General features: G+C 42.4%; 1 protein-coding gene across 1 annotated transcript in view; it reads left to right on the top strand.

Moving 5' to 3' along the window:
• GABBR2 (gamma-aminobutyric acid type B receptor subunit 2) overlaps positions 1-18,534 on the top strand; it is a 305,881-nt gene that overhangs the window by 18,285 nt on the left and 269,062 nt on the right. The gene's annotated exons all lie outside the window — the stretch shown is intronic.

Genomic DNA, 18,534 nt, shown 5'->3' on the forward strand with positions numbered 1-18,534 from the left:
CAGGTATGAACAATGACCCTCACATATATGCAAATGACATTCCAGTTGCTAAGTCCCACCTACCCTACTCTGCCGTTGCCAAAGGATTTTCAGATTGGAGCATATCAGGTTTATACTAAAACTATGGGTGGTTGCTATGTATATACTGCTGTAGACAGCAGAGTGTAAAATGTAGCTGGGTGTCTGTAAACATGCAGTGGAGAGCCCCCAGTTGGTTTGGGAATCCCAGAGTGTGTTCCCCATGTCAGTTTTATTTTATTTTCCATCGGATTTGGAATCCTGTCTTTTCTCCATGCACCCAGTGCCAAATAAATTTCATCCTCACACCAAGCCTGTGAGGTAAAGGTAAAGGTAAAGGGACCCCTGACCATTAGGTCCAGTCATGACCGACTCTGGGGTTGCGGCGCTCATCTCGCTTTATTGGCCGAGGGAGCTGGCGTACAGCTTCCGGGTCATGTGGCCAGCATGACTAAGCCGCTTCTGGCGAACCAGAGCAGCGCACGGAAACGCCGTTTACCTTCCCGCCAGAGCGGTACCTATTTATCTACTTGTACTTTGATGTGCTTTCGAACTGCTAGGTTGGCAGGAGCAGGGACCGAACAACGGGAGCTCACCCCGTCGCAGGGATTCGAACTGCCGACCTTCTGATCGGCAAGTCCTAGGTTCTGTGGTTTAACCCACAGCGCCACCCGCGTCCCTTAGCCTGTGAGGTAGTTCAGGCTAAAAGATAGTAACTGGCCCAAGGTCTCCCAGTGAAGTGTGCAAGTGAAGTTGGAACTTAGGTCTTCCAACATTTTGTCCACTACACCACACTGACTATTGTATTTACAAATCCACATCTTAGTGTTGTGCTTTGCTGATGTTTGTCACTGTGAATGCTGATGCATATGCAGCAAAAATACTTTCCATCTAAAATGTGAATTGGCCCTCACTGCCAAATAAAATCGCAATTAGAATTCAAAACCTTGGTTGTCATGGCTGATGTGAGAGAGCAGATGAATAAGGGGTGGAGGCAATTCACCAGTTTACTTTGCTGACATGGTGGCCTTTTTTTGCTGTCGCAATTGACCTCGTTTAAAGATGATGGTTCTGGACTCATTACGTGCACTTAAGCTCGCCAGTCTTGTGGAGTGGTGCCTTACAGTTATTAACTGTGTCATACCCTTTCCCCATTTTAATGTTATTCTTAACAGAAGGCTTATACATGGAGCAAACATGGAAACCCTTGTTGGGAAGAAAGACAGTATATAAATTATAAATAAAACAAATGGATTATTCTCAGAAATAAAAAAATCAACCGGTTCTTTGATTTCTAAAAACTGCTCAAGCAAGAATGTACAGTTCCACAGTGGCAACAGTTCAGTGCAGCAACAGACCAAACATTAGCATTTAAAGTGTTTTCTTATACCCTGAACACGCTTCAAAAGCATTAATAAGCAAATGTTAACATTTTCTTGCTGTGAGGTAAATAGGTGCCATGACTAATTTTTCTGATTAAAAACCAGGGATTTTACTTACAGAGAAGTTAAATGTTCTGCTCTTTGAGAAACCCTATGTCAAATCCTCCGCCCACAGATTTGACCTGAACGCTTTGGAGCGAATGATAAAATTCCATCGGGTTTAATGGTGCAGAATCTGCTGGAGGTGTCATTCTCTGAATATGGAAGTAGGAAGAAAGCTGACTCTTAATTACAGCCCCCCCCCCACAAGAATATGATCAGGAAATGCTTTTGAAGTGTGTTCATCATGCAGACTCATCTAAGGGCACTGGAGGATCCCTATTTTTTTGAGGAAGGGGCAAAGTCTATCAGCAGAACGTATAAAAGGAAGCAGGAACATGCAGCCGGTAGGTTAGTCAGCAGCTTGTGTTGACAGTTGCAGGACTGTCAATACTGGACTGTTTGTTTGGCCTCCTTTACCCTGTCCTCAGCCTTCATTTAGATCCTTTCCCAAGCCTGTTCCCCATCTGTCTAGTCTCAGTTGTCCTGGCCATATTCCTTCCTAAACCTGCCTATCTTTCTGCTGACCAGCGCTGTTTCCTGCATTTCATCTTGCCCCTGGCAGTCCATGGTTGTTGTATTCTCTTGTGCTGAGCTGCTACATATGATTATAGGGGACACAACTAAAATATCATGACACCACCACCACGCACTTATATAAGGGTTCGCCATGAAATATATGCTTTGCTATCCTCAACATAGTCGTTTCTAGCCTCTTTGGGCACGTGGGCACATTTTGAATTTTGAGGGAGTTCTAAGGGTGCCAGTCGCAAAATGCCTGCCATGAACACAAAGGAGCAAATTCATCTAAGTAGGTGTGCCTGGGCAACAAGTCCAGCTAGTGCAATGAGACTTCTCCCCTCTCTTCCCCTGTGCACTCCTATGCTATGGGGGATCTGGAGAACCCCCAGAACATCACACAGGGGGAGGAGAGGGGAGAACGTCCCAGTGGTCAAACTGAAACATTTGCGCAGATGGAAGAATGTGATTCTGATACATGCAAGTAAGAGCCTCTGATATCTTGTTTTGGGTGGAAGTCAGGACAGTGCCTGGACATTAGCTCCTGGACAACAGGTGACATGCCTAATCCACTTTGCAAACTTTTCAAATTTTGCATTTACCACTTGGGGTAAATTCATTAACTCCCACGGACCTTTATTGTGTAGTAGCATTTGCAACGAAATGAAACAAAACGGGGGAAACACACTTTTAGGGAGTACCTGATCTTAGACAGACCCACCACAGATAGATGCAACCTGGTTGATAGTGAGGGAAAGAAGTACAAACTACTGAGATTCCAAAGACTACTTGAAAATAAGACAGAAGCATGTGATTGTTGAGCGAAAACTCTCTGGTACCTTTGAACAGTAAGCTGAGAGATTTGCTTTCTATCCAGCAATATTTCTTTTGTACAAAACGTGGACTATTTCCCCATCATTTTTTTTTTTTTTTGCACTCATTATATGGAGCAGTTTCAAGAACTTTGAAGCATAACTGCTTCCACAGACAAGATGCCTATTTAGAAGACTATTTAAATAGTATTTAGGGCATTCCTTTGTTATCGGCGTTAACAGTTAATCTTATTTGTGGGGTGGCAGTTGTCGGAGGCATATTACTACCTTACTAGAATTTCACAAGAAGCTTTTCAGGTGTCATGTTTATACCAAGCACATTTTTAAAAGGTTAGCATTTTCCAAGGAGCTTGTATGTTCCCCAGTATATATTTGCACAGGCTTAATTGGACCTGTTGTCTAATTTAAAAGGTGTGAAGTGTGGGGCAGGTAATAAAAATTACAAAAAAATAGGGAGGACAAGGTAAGTAAGCACTAATTTTATGTAGCAACATAAGGGTGCAAAACTTGACGTGATGATGAATACATGCCTGCCTCTGAAAACAGTTCCTGCACACTCCTCTGTAAAGTATTGAGTTTAGAAAAAAAAATGTGCTTGTATCCTAATGCTGTTGTGTCCTGTATGGCAGTGCGACTCAAAAGTGGTGGTCCGTGGACTGGTGCCAATCCACAATCCACCAGCTAGTGGCCCCCGGTGACTTCACCACAGCTCAGGTTAGGTGGGATGCTTCAGCAACCAAATATGTGATGGGTCCCAGGCATGTTGGTGGAGTGGGAAGTTGCTGACCCAACATATCAGATAGCCTGAGAAGCACTGCTGTGTGTCTCCATTCCTGTTCCATATTACTGGCTATTGCTGCCACTGGGCATATTCTGTTACATATTAAGGAGAGGAAAGGACATACACTTTGAATGTGGTAAAGGTAAAGGGACCCCTGACCATTAGGTCCAGTCGTGGCCGACTGGGGTTGCGGCACTCATCTCGCTTTACTGGCCGAGGGAGCCGGTGTACAGCTTCCGGGTCATGTGGCCAGCATGACTAAGCCACTTCTGGCGAACCAGAGCAGCGCACGGAAACGCCGTTTACCTTCCCGCCGGAGCGGTACCTATTTATCTACTTGCACTTTGACGTGCTTTCGAACTGCTAGGTTGGCAGGAGCAGGGACCGAGCAACGGGAGCTCACCCCGTCACGGGGATTTGAACCGCCGACCTTCTGATAGGCAAGTCCTAGGCTCTGTGGTTTAACCCACAGCGCCACCCGCGTCCCTTTAATGTGATAGACACGTGTTAAGCATTCCACTTGCATTGGTCCAAAGTCCAATGATTCTACTGTATTGTCAGCTTTACAGTAGTCTGAAACACAGTGGAATCCTATGCATGCCTACTCAGAATTAATCCCAGTTGAGTACAATGGGCCTTACTCCCAGTAAGAGTGTATAGGATTATGGTCATAATTGCCTTGGCTTCCTGTTAACTTCCAAGGCCAATCCAATACTCCGCTTCTTACATTAGTGAGCATCTGCTCCCAAGTATTCTGCCTTATCAGCTCATCCTACAGAGGCTTGCTCTCTTTTCCTTTATTTTCTGGTCAGAATGTGATGCAGAGTCTTTACAGTGGCAGCACCTACCCATTGGATTTCCTTTTCCTGGGGAAGCATGGCTGGCCTTTCTCTGCTGTTTTCTGTTTTTCTGACAGCCCCCTGCCCCCCACCTTATTAAGGAATGCATTGTAGGGCTTGTGCTCTGAGCAGCGATATTTTCTCAGCATTTTTATGGCTAGCTTTCAGGTGTTTTCATTATTTGTTCTTATGTGTATTTAATTGAAAATTGCTTTGTGTGCTTTAATGGAATGGAATAGCAATTAATAAGCTTTATAAATAGTTAATTAGCTGGATAGTGCTGCCAGTTGTGTTTTGCTCATTTATTAACATGTGACAAAATTGTGATGTCTGCTTGCTTTTTACCTTACCTTCTTTCTCTACTGAACTGGGTCCTGTGTTTGCCTGTGCTACTTGAGGATGAAGGTGAGGGTTTACCTGATTGAATTCTTCTATACATAAAAGGGATTCCCTGCACATAGAAAACTACCATGTCAGGAAGAAGCCTAGCTTATTTTTATGTATAAAAAGGTAAAGGGACCCCTGACCGTTAAGTCCAGTCGCGGACAACTCTGGGGTTGCAGCGCTCATCTTGCTTTACTGGCCGAGGGAGCCGGCGTTTGTCCGCAGAAGCCAACGCAGTGCACAGAAACACCGTTTACCTTCCCACCGGACGGTACCTATTTATCTTCTTGCACTTTGACGTGCTTTCGAATGTATACAGATACATTATAACTGGCACATAGAAAACTAGACTGGGCTCTTCCCCCCCAACATGCTTACCGTATTTTTTGCTCTATAAGACTCACTTTTTCCCTCCTAAAAACTAAGGGGAAATGGGTGTGCGTCTTATGGAGCAAATGCAGGCTGCACAGCTATCCAAGAAGCCAGAACACCAAGACGGATTGCTGCTTTCGCTGCACAGTGATCCCTCTTGTTGTTCTGGCTTCTGAGATTCAGAATATTTTTTTTCTTGTTTTCCTCCTCCAAAAACTAGGTGCGTCTTATGGTCTGGTGCGTCTTATAAAATGAAAAATACGGTATTTTCTATGTGCCTGAATTATTCTTTTGTATCAAGGAGCATTCCATTCTGTGAGCCCCCACCTGCAATATGAAATGCTGCCAGTCAGCCATTGGTTCCGCCACCTCATTAAAAACTAGGCGTTGGTTTCTTCAAGGCCGCTGACTATGTTTTATAAGTTGATGCTTGCACTGCAGAGTAGCAAGGACACTTTTTTTTTTAAATGGTCCTGCTTCCTTGTTTTTAAGAATAGCCTGCATTGACACAGGCAGAAATTAAGCAAGAGGAAGTAGCTCTTCATAGCACCTCATTTGGTAGGAGAATTCCATCTATTTATGTGTGCCATGCTGCAAATAGCACAGGAGCAGGGCTATTTAAGGAGTTGGCAAGCCTTGCGAGCCGAGTTCCACCCCATATTTATCTTAGCCTATGGAAACCTGCAGTTGTGTATGCTAGAGGGTCTTAGGATGGTTCTCAAAATGCCAAGACCGGCCTTGTCCTGGATGACATCTGCTTCTTTTTACACTGCTGGCACTGCTAATGACCCGTGGCCCTTGGCGGCAAGCGTGTGTGTACCAAATCTCAGTTCCACAGCTAAGGGTATTTTGCTCATGCTTTAGGTGCCCCAGACTTGATTCGTTTCCACTGACCTACAGCTGCTTTTACTAGATGATCACTGAGGAAGTGTGCGTGTGTTTTGGCTGTGTGTTTTTTCCATTCTTCGCAGTGAACTGCGTGCAAACTCCAAACCCACAGCTGCTGTTGCCTAAAGACCTCCAGTCACATGCCCCTACCTCTTGCTCTGAGTTGGCAATCCAAGCCAGGAGATACCCCTCAGAGATGTCAGAATCAGCCTTCAGCTCCTCATTCTCATAGTATACGTCCTGCACTAGCTGCACCAGGGCACAGAATCGGTTGTGTGTGTTTCTTTTGTTCACATTGTTTTTTTTAAAATTAAGAAAACTCTTTTATTTCATCTTTTTCATCTATGTAGAGTGTGAAAGGCATAAAACTTAATCAGAATTGTTGAGGAAATAGCAAGCATCTTTGGTCTTAGCAATCAGTTATCGAATTAAACTGAGAATAAAGCAATTAGAAGCTTATTTAAATAGGTCATGGGGCAAATCAGTTTAAAGCCCGACTTTTCAGTGCAACGTTTTTATGTTTTCCTGAACTGTGCATAAAAAGTAACTTGCCAGCTGGGTCTCCCCCCCCGCCCCACTTCATCATTATTTGCATCACAAAATATATTTACAGTTAGGTTAGTACATTCTGACATTAAGTTCCCAGTGTAAGTATGACAGAGGATTATTAGCTTAATGTGTTCTTGCCTGAAGTGAGGAAGGAACAGAGTTGCAACGATAAAGTATCATTCATGGAGCAGCCACATTTTGTGTGTGTGTGTGTGTGTGTGTGTGTGTGAAATAAATGTGTATATTCCTGCTAATTGTCAAAGGCCCATTTAAAGTTAGTTCAATACTGTGAAACAGGGAATTGTGGTTTTCATGTGGTCGTCTTTCCAGTGTCACAGTTCTGCCCAATATTTTTTGTTTTCTGAGGCATGTTTTCCTCGAATCAAAACAGGACGCACCATTCTTGTACCCAAAAAGTTCTTTCAGAGTGTGAAGAAGTAAGGATTGCTACCCACCCTCAAAGAAGCCTGCCTACTACTCCCTGTGTGTCCGTGCAAATTACTCTTTTGAACAAACCTACTGAATGGGATGCTGGAAAGAACATTGTATACTAGCATTAAAGCAGGAGAGATTGAGCCTGCAATCCTATGCACACTTGCCTGAAATTAAGCTCCATGCAACTCAATGGGGCTTGCTTCTGATTAGGCATGGATAGGATCGCACAGTAAATAGTCCAGTCACACAGTGGAAAAGATATAGCATAATTAAGTAACTGAAAGAAGACAAGTAAGTTAATTCCACAGAGGTGCGCCAGGCAGCCCTTTCTACTGATGAATACCATGGGCTCATAAAAGCTGCCTTTTATTTATTTTATTGACTTCTGGCAGTAGGGTGGTACCTTGGTTTACGAACAGCCCTGTTAACGAACTATTTGGTTTACGAACTCCGCAAAACCAGAAGTAGTGTTCTGGTTTGCGAACTTTACCTCGGTCTATGAATGGAAGCCAAATGGTGGAAGGGTACTGGTGGCGGGAGGCCTCATTAGGGAAAGCGTGCCTTGGTTTAAGAACAGATTTGGTTTAACAATGGACTTCAGGAACAGATTAAGTTCGTAAACCGAGGTACCACTGCACATGATAAACTTCTAGCACGTAACTTAACCAACTTGCTATTGTTATAATATAGTACGTGGACCCAGTGCATAACCCTGGTACATTAACCCCACTTACCTGGGAGTAAGCATCACTGTATTCAATAGGGCCTACGTATCAGTAGGCCTGGGTAAGACCTGGTAAGACCCATTTAGTTCTATGGGGCTTTCTCCCAGTTAAGTGTGATTAGGCCTCGAGTCTTGAGGATAAACAGTCAAATCAGAGGTTGGGTGGCCATCTGTCAGGGATTCTTCAGCTGTGATTCTTGCAATGTGTAGAGGGTTGGACTAGATGACACGTGGTGTCCCTTCCAACTGGGACCATCACATTTTACTGCTTTTTATCAAATGCTGGCCAGATTTGAATGTAATGAGTGATCTCAATGGGAAGTACTTCCAAGTAAACACTAACAAGATTGTACTCTTCAATATTTCCCAAGCCTCTTCTAATGTCTCGTCTGTAAATGCAAAATATGGTCCCAGAACTTGTGTTTTGCAATTCTGTTAATGCAAAAGTATGCAAATAATCAAAGCAGGAAAAACACTTTGACAGAAATGGCTTAATGTAGTTATGCTGGAATCACTTTGTGTAATTATGTTAACATTATATGATTTTCTACTGTTCCCTCCCAAAAGATTAGACTAAATTGAAGGTATAGTTATGAAATCAGTTGATGAAAAAACAGACCATTTCCTGTCTATTACTGACTCCTGTTTGAACTGAAAAGTACGTTGCTTCAAGAAATGAATATCTCAGGCAGGGATGGTTGGATACTATGCTCTGTAGAACAACCCTCACAGTAAAATTCAAGCTCAAGCAAGAATAAAAAGTCCAAGGCACTCAGGCAGGAAGCTGTTTTTAGCATACCACCACCTTCTTCCCATATTGGATGTCTCTTTAATAACAATAATAATAGTAATATTTTTTATTTATACCCCACACATCTAGATGGGTTGCCCCAGCCACTCTGGGTGGCGCCCAACACATATAAAATCACAATAAAACATCAAACATCAATGGCAACAATCTGATCCAATATAAAAAAGTCACAATAACTTTAAAATAAACAACTTATATCAAATAAAGCAATATTCAATAATCCATTGGAATCTAATAGTTAAACAGTAAAATTAAAACATCAGCAAATAATAATTAAACAGTTTGCACTTATCAACCACAAGAATTACCCATCTATAATTGATAAAAATAATAGCAAACCACAATGCGTAAAATACCACAACACATGCAAAACCATATAAAAAGGATCAAACTGAGAAACAAGGACACACAAATATCTATCTATCTATCTATCTATCTATCATCTATCTATCATCTGTCTATCCACCCACCCCCTGAACTCCTCTGTTCCCAGCTGCTTCTGCTGCTCTTAATGTCATGGTCTGGGAAAGGCTTCCAGGGCTGGAGGGTGGGGCAAGGCAGGTGAAAACAACATTGCCTGATGAAGAACAGAAAGTCTCTCTCCCCCCTCACCTTTGAAAAATACCACTTCCTGGCAATGGCATCATAGCCAAAGGCACCAGAGGCAAGGGCGATCCTTTTCAAAAGCGAGAAGACAGGTAAAATGCTTTCTTTTTCCTTTCTATCTCAGCCCAGAGGTAGGAGAGTCTCCGCCCAGCCCATATCTTATCCCCTTGCTATGTCTTTTGAGATATATATATAGCCTCATTCTTTGTTCAGCAAGCAACAAACTTTAAGAACACTTGCTTGAGAGTTTGTTCCATTTAATTTATTGTGCCCTTTAGTACTCCACAGGTTTGTAAAGTAGTGAGATAGAAACGGGGATTTAATGCATAATATTGTTTCCGTTCAGCATAAAGTAGCCCCAAAACTTAAGTTATTTCTTAGAGAGAAGGCCAAGTAATTGATGAGCATTTGGTATTGATCTCATTAGATGTTGTTTCTCTCTATCAAGATTCCCCATGATGAGCCCATTCTGAGTTGCAGCATTATGTGGGTTTACATGAAAATCCATTTTCACCCACTCATTTGTTTTGTACTGATGTTTCACATAATTTTGAAAAAATACTTGCTTTAGTAATTAGTTTTAAGAGAGCTGCTATAGACAGCCTCTTTGTTCCTAATTTGGCCAATATGTTATTACTGTTTTGGAGGAGCATTTTAAATGTCTATAATTTATTTTATAATGACATTATCCTATGTTTTAATTATAATTGATGATATTTTTCTGGCATTTGGGAATATTGAAAACTTACCAATATTTCTCCCCTGAGATTAATCCTGTACATTACCATGTTAAATTTCCTTCTTACTCGGCTTCTGTTTCTATTTTCTATGCCTTCTGGGACAGCATAGTGCTGTGTACATTTAAATCATACATATTAATCAGTTTTTGTTGAGTGTGCTAGTAGGAATACCATTTTACATTCTACAAATCACAATCAAATTCATTTTAAATGGAAGATGCCTGTAAGAAAATTTCTATGATTAAAGCTCAGTTCCACTGATCCCTCAGATAACAATGTACAAGACAGACATTTTTCTGAATCTTTATATCAGAGGAGCAAACTGGACCATATCACATGGTGAGCATTGACCTGTGCCAATTATACTATCAGAATGAATTTGCTTTAGGTTAGGGTCCCTAATTCCAAGTCAAGTATTGTATCCAGTGTAAATTAAAAGGTAAAGGGACCCCTGACTGTTAGGTCCAGTCATGGCCGACTCTGGAGTTGGTAAATTGGCGCTCATCTCGCTTTATTGGCCGAGGGAGCCGGCGTACAGCTTCCGGGTCATGTGGCCAGCATGACTAAGCCGCTTCTGGTGAACCAGAGCAGTGCACGGAAACACCATTTACCTTCCCACCGGAGCAGTACCTATTTATCTACTTGCACTTTTGATGTGCTTTCGAACTGCTAGGTTGGCAGGAGCTGGGACCGAGCAACGGGAGCTCACCCCGTTGTGGGGATTCGAACCGCCGACCTTCTGATCGGCAAGTCCTAGGCTCTGTGGTTTAGCCCACAGCGCCACCCGAGTCCCCCAGTGTAAATTATTATGTACTAAATACCAGCAGGATGTGTTCCAGGTTGTTCTGTGCCACCTCAATAAGAGCCTGAAAAAAATGTGTGCATTAAGATTCCAAACCTAAATGGACTGTTGCTATTTCTAACCATTTTAGATGCGAAGGGGGTAGTTCTTTGTTTTGTGTTCGGTTGCTTTCCTCCACATACCACCTCAGCTCCAGCCAGTGGTTCCAACTTTTGGCTTCTCTTAGGCTCCTCAAGCCTAGATATCCTTTGCCTAGCTCAAACTTCCAGCACAGCTGCTGCTTCTGCCCTCTTTTCAACACACTGGCTGGTTTCTTTTGGTTGTTCCACCCTCTGACCTTGATTTTGGATTGAGGCTGCCCTTTTATTTCCAGTTGGGCTCTCTGCAGATAGTCACTTAAACTTTGGGTGGACTTCTTCATCCTTATCAGACCACTGTTCTGGTCTAGTGGGATGAAGTAGAATGTCCGCTGACATGGCCGATCAGATCCCACCAGTTCTGAATCTCCTGTGTCTGTATATAAATAAAGTACCTTGCTCCCAGCTCTGCTCTTCTTTGGAAATAATGCAGTTTGACAGTTAGCCATTCATTCAGCCACCTGCCAGTCTCTTGTTGATATTTTGTATATAAAAGTCAAATGGTTTATATGTGGTTAACTCATTACATTCAATAGTATGAATTCCTTTATACATTCCTTTAAAATGAAATTTACCTCAAAAAATTGAATAACAAAATGTATCCCCCACAGGGAAAGGGATGCAACGTAATAGGGATGCAACTGTAGTGCAACAGTTCTTGGATTATGGTCATATTCTAGGAGATTTTTTGGGGTTTTATTTTTGGGGTGGATTAAGCATCACAAATTCCAGTCAGTCAAGATGAAAATTGCACACACTGGATCCCAACACATCCTGGCTTTACATACTGAGCAGCATTCATATCTTACGGATTAAATGAAATATGTTGGTTCTTGTGGTTTTCTTCATATTCAATATGTGAAGAAAAAAAATATAGTGGTACCTCGGGTTACATACGCTTCAGGTTACAGACTCCGCTAACCCATAAATAGTGCTTCAGGTTAAGAACTTTGCTTCAGGATGAGAACAGAAATCAGGCTCCGGCGGCGCGGCAGCTGCAGGAGGCCCGATTAGCTAAAGTGGTGCTTCAGGTTAAGAACAGTTTCAGGTTAAGTACCACTGTATGAGCTTTGTCAGAATTAGAATTCATCTTAGGGTGAGGATGTAAATGAATTGGGGAAGTTCTGTGTTTTTTGGGGGGCGTTGGTTGTTGTATTTAGAATGTGCTGTAGGACTATAATGGTGGAGGTTAAAAGCCGCCCCCCCCATGGCATTTAAAAAATCGAAAACGCACTCACTCACTGAAACATAAATTGGCAACAGTCAGTTAGTAGCTTCTAAATAGGGACTTTCTCCAAAAGAAAAACTTAGCAAGAAGCGATACATATAAACATTGGTAGAATAGACCAACTATGTTCATATTGGCTATACCCTATTTGAGAATGTTTAAAACAACAACAACTTGGGGCCTTTTGTAGGGTACTAAGGCATAATGTGAATCGTACTGAAATTTACTTGCTGCAGGACTATAATGGCCGCTTACCCAGTATAAGGTTGGGCTGTGGTTGCGGCCCGTCACGCCAGACCCCCCCCCCCTCACAGAAGAAAGGCCTCTTCATTTTGTGGCCAGTGACTGGGGATTTCCCACAGCCAGCTGCAAAGGTGGGCGGGATAACCTGCCAAGCCAGAGATTCACCATCCACCAATCGGGAGGCTGCTAGGCCTCCCAATTTAGGCCGGCGATGCCTGTGCTTGGGATGGTTGTAAAGTTTTGATGCTTTTTACAGTGGCTTTATTCATTCATGCTTTGATCTCTCCTTGATTATGTTCTCACAGTGTCCACCCGATTGTACAATATTAGCTAAGTTGCAGAGTAGACAAGGTGTTTTGGAGTTGTTGCTGTTGGTTTAGTGTGAAAACATAGATTTTGTAGGGCCACTGGGTTGTGGGTTGTCTGTTTGATCAATCCTGCTTTGAGGACTTAATTCAGAGCCCCTGGTTTGGGCCATCTCCTCCACCAATGATTTGTACATATTAGAACACTTCTATGGCAAAACCCCACAGGCAGACTATAGTTGTTCACTTCTGTAGCTTCTAGATCAGATTTCTTATGTTTATGGTGTCTCTTGTTGACAATTAAATAGTTATTGTCACTAAAATAGGTAACGGAACAAGACGACACTTATTTGCTTTGAACAATCCTTATCAAGATCCACTATTCACAGAGGCCAAATATTTTCCTTTTGAGGGTTCCTGGCGCTCAGTGATAGCAATCAGTAGTCCCATTATCATTACTGTGAGACTGAAGGTAGAGATTGAAATTTAGAATTAGGTTTGGGGGGGAAAAGCAAGTGTTGAGCTGGGAGTTGTAGAAATCCAGGGAAGAACAATATCTAAATGAGAAACAGATATTCCTATTTTTCATTTAAGCAATTAATCTGCAAAGCTAAGAAACAGCACAAGTATCAAGGTTCAGAGGCAGACTTTTAAGGCTTGCATTTAACAATGATTGGCAGCCCTCAGGTATGTCCTCTATCTTATGTCCTGAAAGTTTATGGGACAGCAAGGGCCTTGATAAAATGATAAGAGCTGTGGATTCTTGCTCTTTGTTTTTGAGAAATATGCCCCCCCCCCCCAATTTGCCTCTAACAGATAGGCATTGTTTTATGACTTGCTTAAATAATAAGGAAGCCGTATCTAGCAGGGGAACCCCATTATATTATTGGTTTCCACTGCCAAAAATTTCTTGCTACAGTCTGAAACAATACATCAGCAGAACTTTATTCTAAAATGTAATGTGACTTCGTGTCCAGGAACTAGGCTGCTTCTGGTGTGAACATAGCTAGGAATGTTGTACTGGAAGAAGGAAGAGTAGTTCCTGTCCTCTTTTGGAGTAAATGAATTATCATATGGCCAGCGCAGATTTAACATGGTTCATCTTAAAACCACAGGTAAAGGGACTGGGAACAAGCATGGTGAACTCAATGATTTCCCCAGTTTGTCTCCCGTCTTTCATGTATCCTCCCTCCAGCCGCAGGTTTATGTTAGCTTTGACATCAACCATGGTAAATGCTAGCCAGGGTTATTTTGAAAGTAAGACTTGATGCTTGTTAAAACATAGTTAAGAGTGAAGTCTACATAGTACTAACCAAAGGTTGACACACCCCTCTTAATCCTAGTTGTGCCAGCATAGTTAAGAATCAACACTACACAGCACTAATTTTACTGTTGACACAATCCTCTTAAATGCGGCTAAGGCTGGTGGCACAATTTCTATAGGATGGGGCAGGTGAATGGAGCCTGCAATCCTCCCTAGTATTTCTGATTCCTTAACCATGGTTAAGGAATTATTTATGTTGCATCTGCACCAGTCTATGGAAGCATGAGGAGTTGAGGGAGTTGTTTCCCCCCACTTTAGTTGTCATGTCAGGGAGAAATACTGCTGTGCTGATGTAGAGACCACCCCTAAGGTGTTGGTAAAGATAGTTGAAGCACTGGCTTAATTAAGAATGGTAAGATGCAAATATGTGTTAATTTACTTCAAACACTTTCACAAGAGATACAGGGAAAACACTTTTCCCTTGCTAATGTGTCTGCTTTGAACTTGTTAATATGGTTGTCACAGTATCTAATGTGGGAAATAGCACTGTTCTAAATTCAAAGAGAAGTCCCTACTTATTTGCCTATTTAATCTGAATAATCTGACATATTCACGTGGTCCTCTTTTCTGTGAATGGATATGGCTTAAGCAAGAGCATTAGTGTAATTGCTGAATATGAAACATCTGATCTCCCTGGCCAGCTGGCCTCTCCTGAGGTAAATGGTCTGTGGGGGGTGGGGGTGGGGAGAGAGACAGAGACAAATCTGAACATATTATTTTGTGAATCACAACAATGTGGTTCCTTTTGACATCGCAGGTTGTAATTAGGCTGGCCTGAAAAAGAGGACAGGGTTCCTGCGCATTTAATAGTTGTACAGAAGAGAGAATTTCAGCAGTAATAGCTTGACATGCTAGCTGCACTTTCTGAAATCCCCTCATCTGCACAGATGTTAAAGGCGCAGGAAACCTGTCCTCTTGCACCAGGACAACCTAAAACAAATGGAGATTGGACTACTAAAGTGAGATGACTGATTTAATTAAGCACATTAAATTAATTTTTTTGTTACTTATTCACTACGTTACCAAATCATATAGAGTGGTAAGGAATATTTTGGATGAGCTGGAAGATGATGTTTGGTTTATTTGATACTTGTTTTGGGCTCTGGTTAAGGAGAGAGTCACCTCTTTAACCTTCCACGATCTGTGTGCCTGTGGTGGGTGAAAAGTGAGCAGAACACTAGGTGTGTCTCTCACATTTGTAAAGTAGACTACATTCCAGCCGTGCTAAAGCCAGCTGTTTCTTCCACGCCACCTGCTCTCCATCCTCCATATTTGTTGTTGTTTAGTCCTGTCTGACTTTTCGTGACCCCATGGACCAGAGCACGCCAGGCACTCCTGTCTTCCACTGCCTCCCACAGTTCGGTCAAACTCATGCTGGTAGCTTCGAGAACACTGTCCAACCATCTTGTCCTCTGCTGTCCCCTTCTCCTTGTGCCCTCAATATTTCCCAACATCAGGGTCTTTTCCAGGGAATCCTCCATTTTAAGTAGCCATATTAAGAAAACCACCCTACTATTGTGCTGTAGAGACTGCCATAGTATATCTGCGTGTGGTGGATGTCTTGTGCATATAAAGCCCTTGTGTCAGAGGATATTTACAGGAATAAGCTATATTACTGGTCAACATGTGGAATGTACCCCAAGTTTGGGTTTTTAAAGAAGGAAAATTTTTACCTTTGTTATAAAGAATTGATTGCTTTTATTTTAGTAGCAGCATGCCTACCAATGGCACAGAATCTCGGAAGGGGTTGGAACATGTGTGGTCCATTGCTGTATCAGAAAATTTAAAAAGAGATTGCATGCATTGAATAATACAAACGCTGTAGATTATTTTGTTGAAATAGAGCATCCTTTTATAAAATACTGATAACCCTGAAGAATGGCAACCACCTGATTTGATTATTTTTTGCTTTACAAAATCTTATTAATTTCCATCACATTCGGGTCATCATAATAATCCCTTATACAACAACTGTTATATTAATAACTTTTGTTTGTGTTGACACATTAAAACCACAAGTGAGGAACTCGAGCTATATCCTTGTTCTTCCTGTGTGTGGCAATTATTCTGTCGGTGGTGTTTTTCCCCGTCCTTGTGAGATGTTATGTTTTTCTTCCCCCCGGTTGTTGTTGTTAATCTGTCATTCCTTGGGCAGAGCTGATATCCCATTTAATTTTGAACTCTGGCAAACAGACCGACCCTTCCTGGAGTGGGGAGGTGTAAGTTGGGATTTTGTTTTTGTATCCTTTTTTGTGTAATTGTTGTTATATATCAGAAATAAAAAAGGAGGGGTTTGGCCTGTGGAGAGGAATGGCCTAGGGTAGGGGTCAGCAACCTTTTTCAGCCATGGGCCAGTCCACTGGCCCTCAGACCATGTGGTGGGCCGGACTATATTTTGGGGGCGAAAATGAACGAATTCCTGTGCTCCACAAATAACCCAGAGATGCATTTTAAATAAAAGGACACATTCTACTCATGTAAAAAGACACTGATTCCCGGACTGTCTACGAGCCGGATTGAGAAGGCGATTGGGCCGCATCCGGCCCCCGGGCCTTAGGTTGCCTACCCCTGGCCTAGGGAGACTCCCAAAGTCTGGATGGAGAGGCCTGGATTATGCTGCTAATATGGTGAAGCAGAATGCAGACTTTGGATACAGAAGACCCCAGATTCATTCCTCAGTATTTCTCGTTGAAAGGGTTGCAGGTAACCAAGCTTTGGACAATCTCCACATGTGAGACCTCCAAAGAGCATATATTGAATATTCATAAGAGCGTATGTCTCGATTTATTACATATATCCTTTCACCCAGGACAAAGGCAGGGGTTTCCAACATGGTGCCTGTGGACATCATGGTACCCTGGAGATCTTTCCCTGGTGATGAGGGTGGTGAGCATTACATAGTGCCGGTCAAAAGCTAAACTAAAACTAAATTGTCAGAAAACATTAAAGCATGCAGCTGAAAGCATGAAACAGTTTAGTGCACTGTTTCAGTAACATACTGTGATAAGTGGGGCTTTCTTTCATGGAAGTGTATACAGAATTGCAAATTCTGCAACAAATTTTGGAAACAGTATGGAAACACTTGTTTACAAACTTCTTCACATACACTTTGAAAATGTAATACAGTCATACCTCTTACGTTCGGTTCAGGTTATGTCTTTTCAGGTTGCGTCCTGCAGCGACCTGGAAGTACAGGTTACTTCCGGGTTTTGCCGCTCGCGCATGCGCAGATGCTTAGGATGACATCACGCGCGTGCGCAGAAGCTGCGAATCGTGGCACACGCAGACGCGGGTTGCGTTCTGCTCATGATGCGAGCGGGGCTCCGGAATGGATCCTGTTTGCAACCAGAGGTACCACTGTACAGTGGTATCTTGGTTTGCATACTTCTTGGTTTGCATACGTTTTGGATAACAAACACGTCAAACCCGGAAGTGCGTGTCCCGGTCTGCAACCTTTTTTTGGATTACAACCCATTTTTTCTGGATTACGAACAAATTTTTTTGGGAGGCCCCATTGGCGAAAGCACGGCTTGGGTTACAACCTGTTTTGGTTTACAAACAGACCTCTGGAACAGTTTATGGTTGTAAACCAAGGTACCACTGTTTTGCATCCCCTTGTGTTTATGCAACATCGAGCTACATGGATGCGAGCATTGCTACGACTACAACTGTTTTAAGTTGTGTATATTTAATTTTTCATTCCACGTGGGGCTATTCCACACATTACAGATTTATTGCTGAGCCGACACACAAAAGAGACCTGCAGCTAGTCTTAGCTCTCTGATGTATGTGCATGAATGAGTTGCATTGTTTTCCAGCACTTGTTGATCATCTTTATGTTTTAAGTGTGTGCTTAAATCTCTGGAATATGATTCAGGAGAAGCAATGTGTGAAGAAACTCATATATTGGTAGCACAGAACACAAAGTAGTGGCTCTTGCAGTCATTAAAGCACGGTTGGATAATTCTTCTGCATTAAGTGCATTTTTCAATGAGTGACTGCACCAGATCTGTCAGCTTCTGACACTGTCAGGTGGATATAAATTGTCCTGAGCTCATATCAGAACCAGAATAATGGTGCTTAATTTTATCAGTGTTGAAATTAGTGCAGTCTGCACTGAAAAGGAGTACAGTCTTTTTGGAATCCTATTTGCACCTGGCCTAGAGAAAGTTTTCTGTATTCTGTTAAAATTATGACATTTTAAGTTTTCAGCGAGCTACCTGCAGCTTCCTAACTTCAAGATCTTTTGCCTGAGATGTAGCTCAGCTGTAATGTTTGGGTTAAGGGTTTTGAGGGCAGAGGGTTGCACTTTTCTTCCCCTTGTTTGGGCTATGGACGAAGGTAAAGTCTGTGCAGGAAGGAGTTGTGGCCATATTGGTGATGGCTCCCATGTCTCTGTCCACTTGCAGTTTGGTCATTCTTCTCCATTGATAGTGAGATGATGCCCCAAAGGCATCTGGGACATTATTTTGCATTTTATGCCCAAACACCTCACCCAGCTACAGACACGACATA

The sequence above is a fragment of the Podarcis pityusensis genome (assembly GCF_964106645.2).
Source record: "Podarcis pityusensis genome assembly, chromosome: 7".
In the NCBI taxonomy this organism is placed as follows: Eukaryota; Metazoa; Chordata; class Lepidosauria; order Squamata; family Lacertidae; genus Podarcis; species Podarcis pityusensis.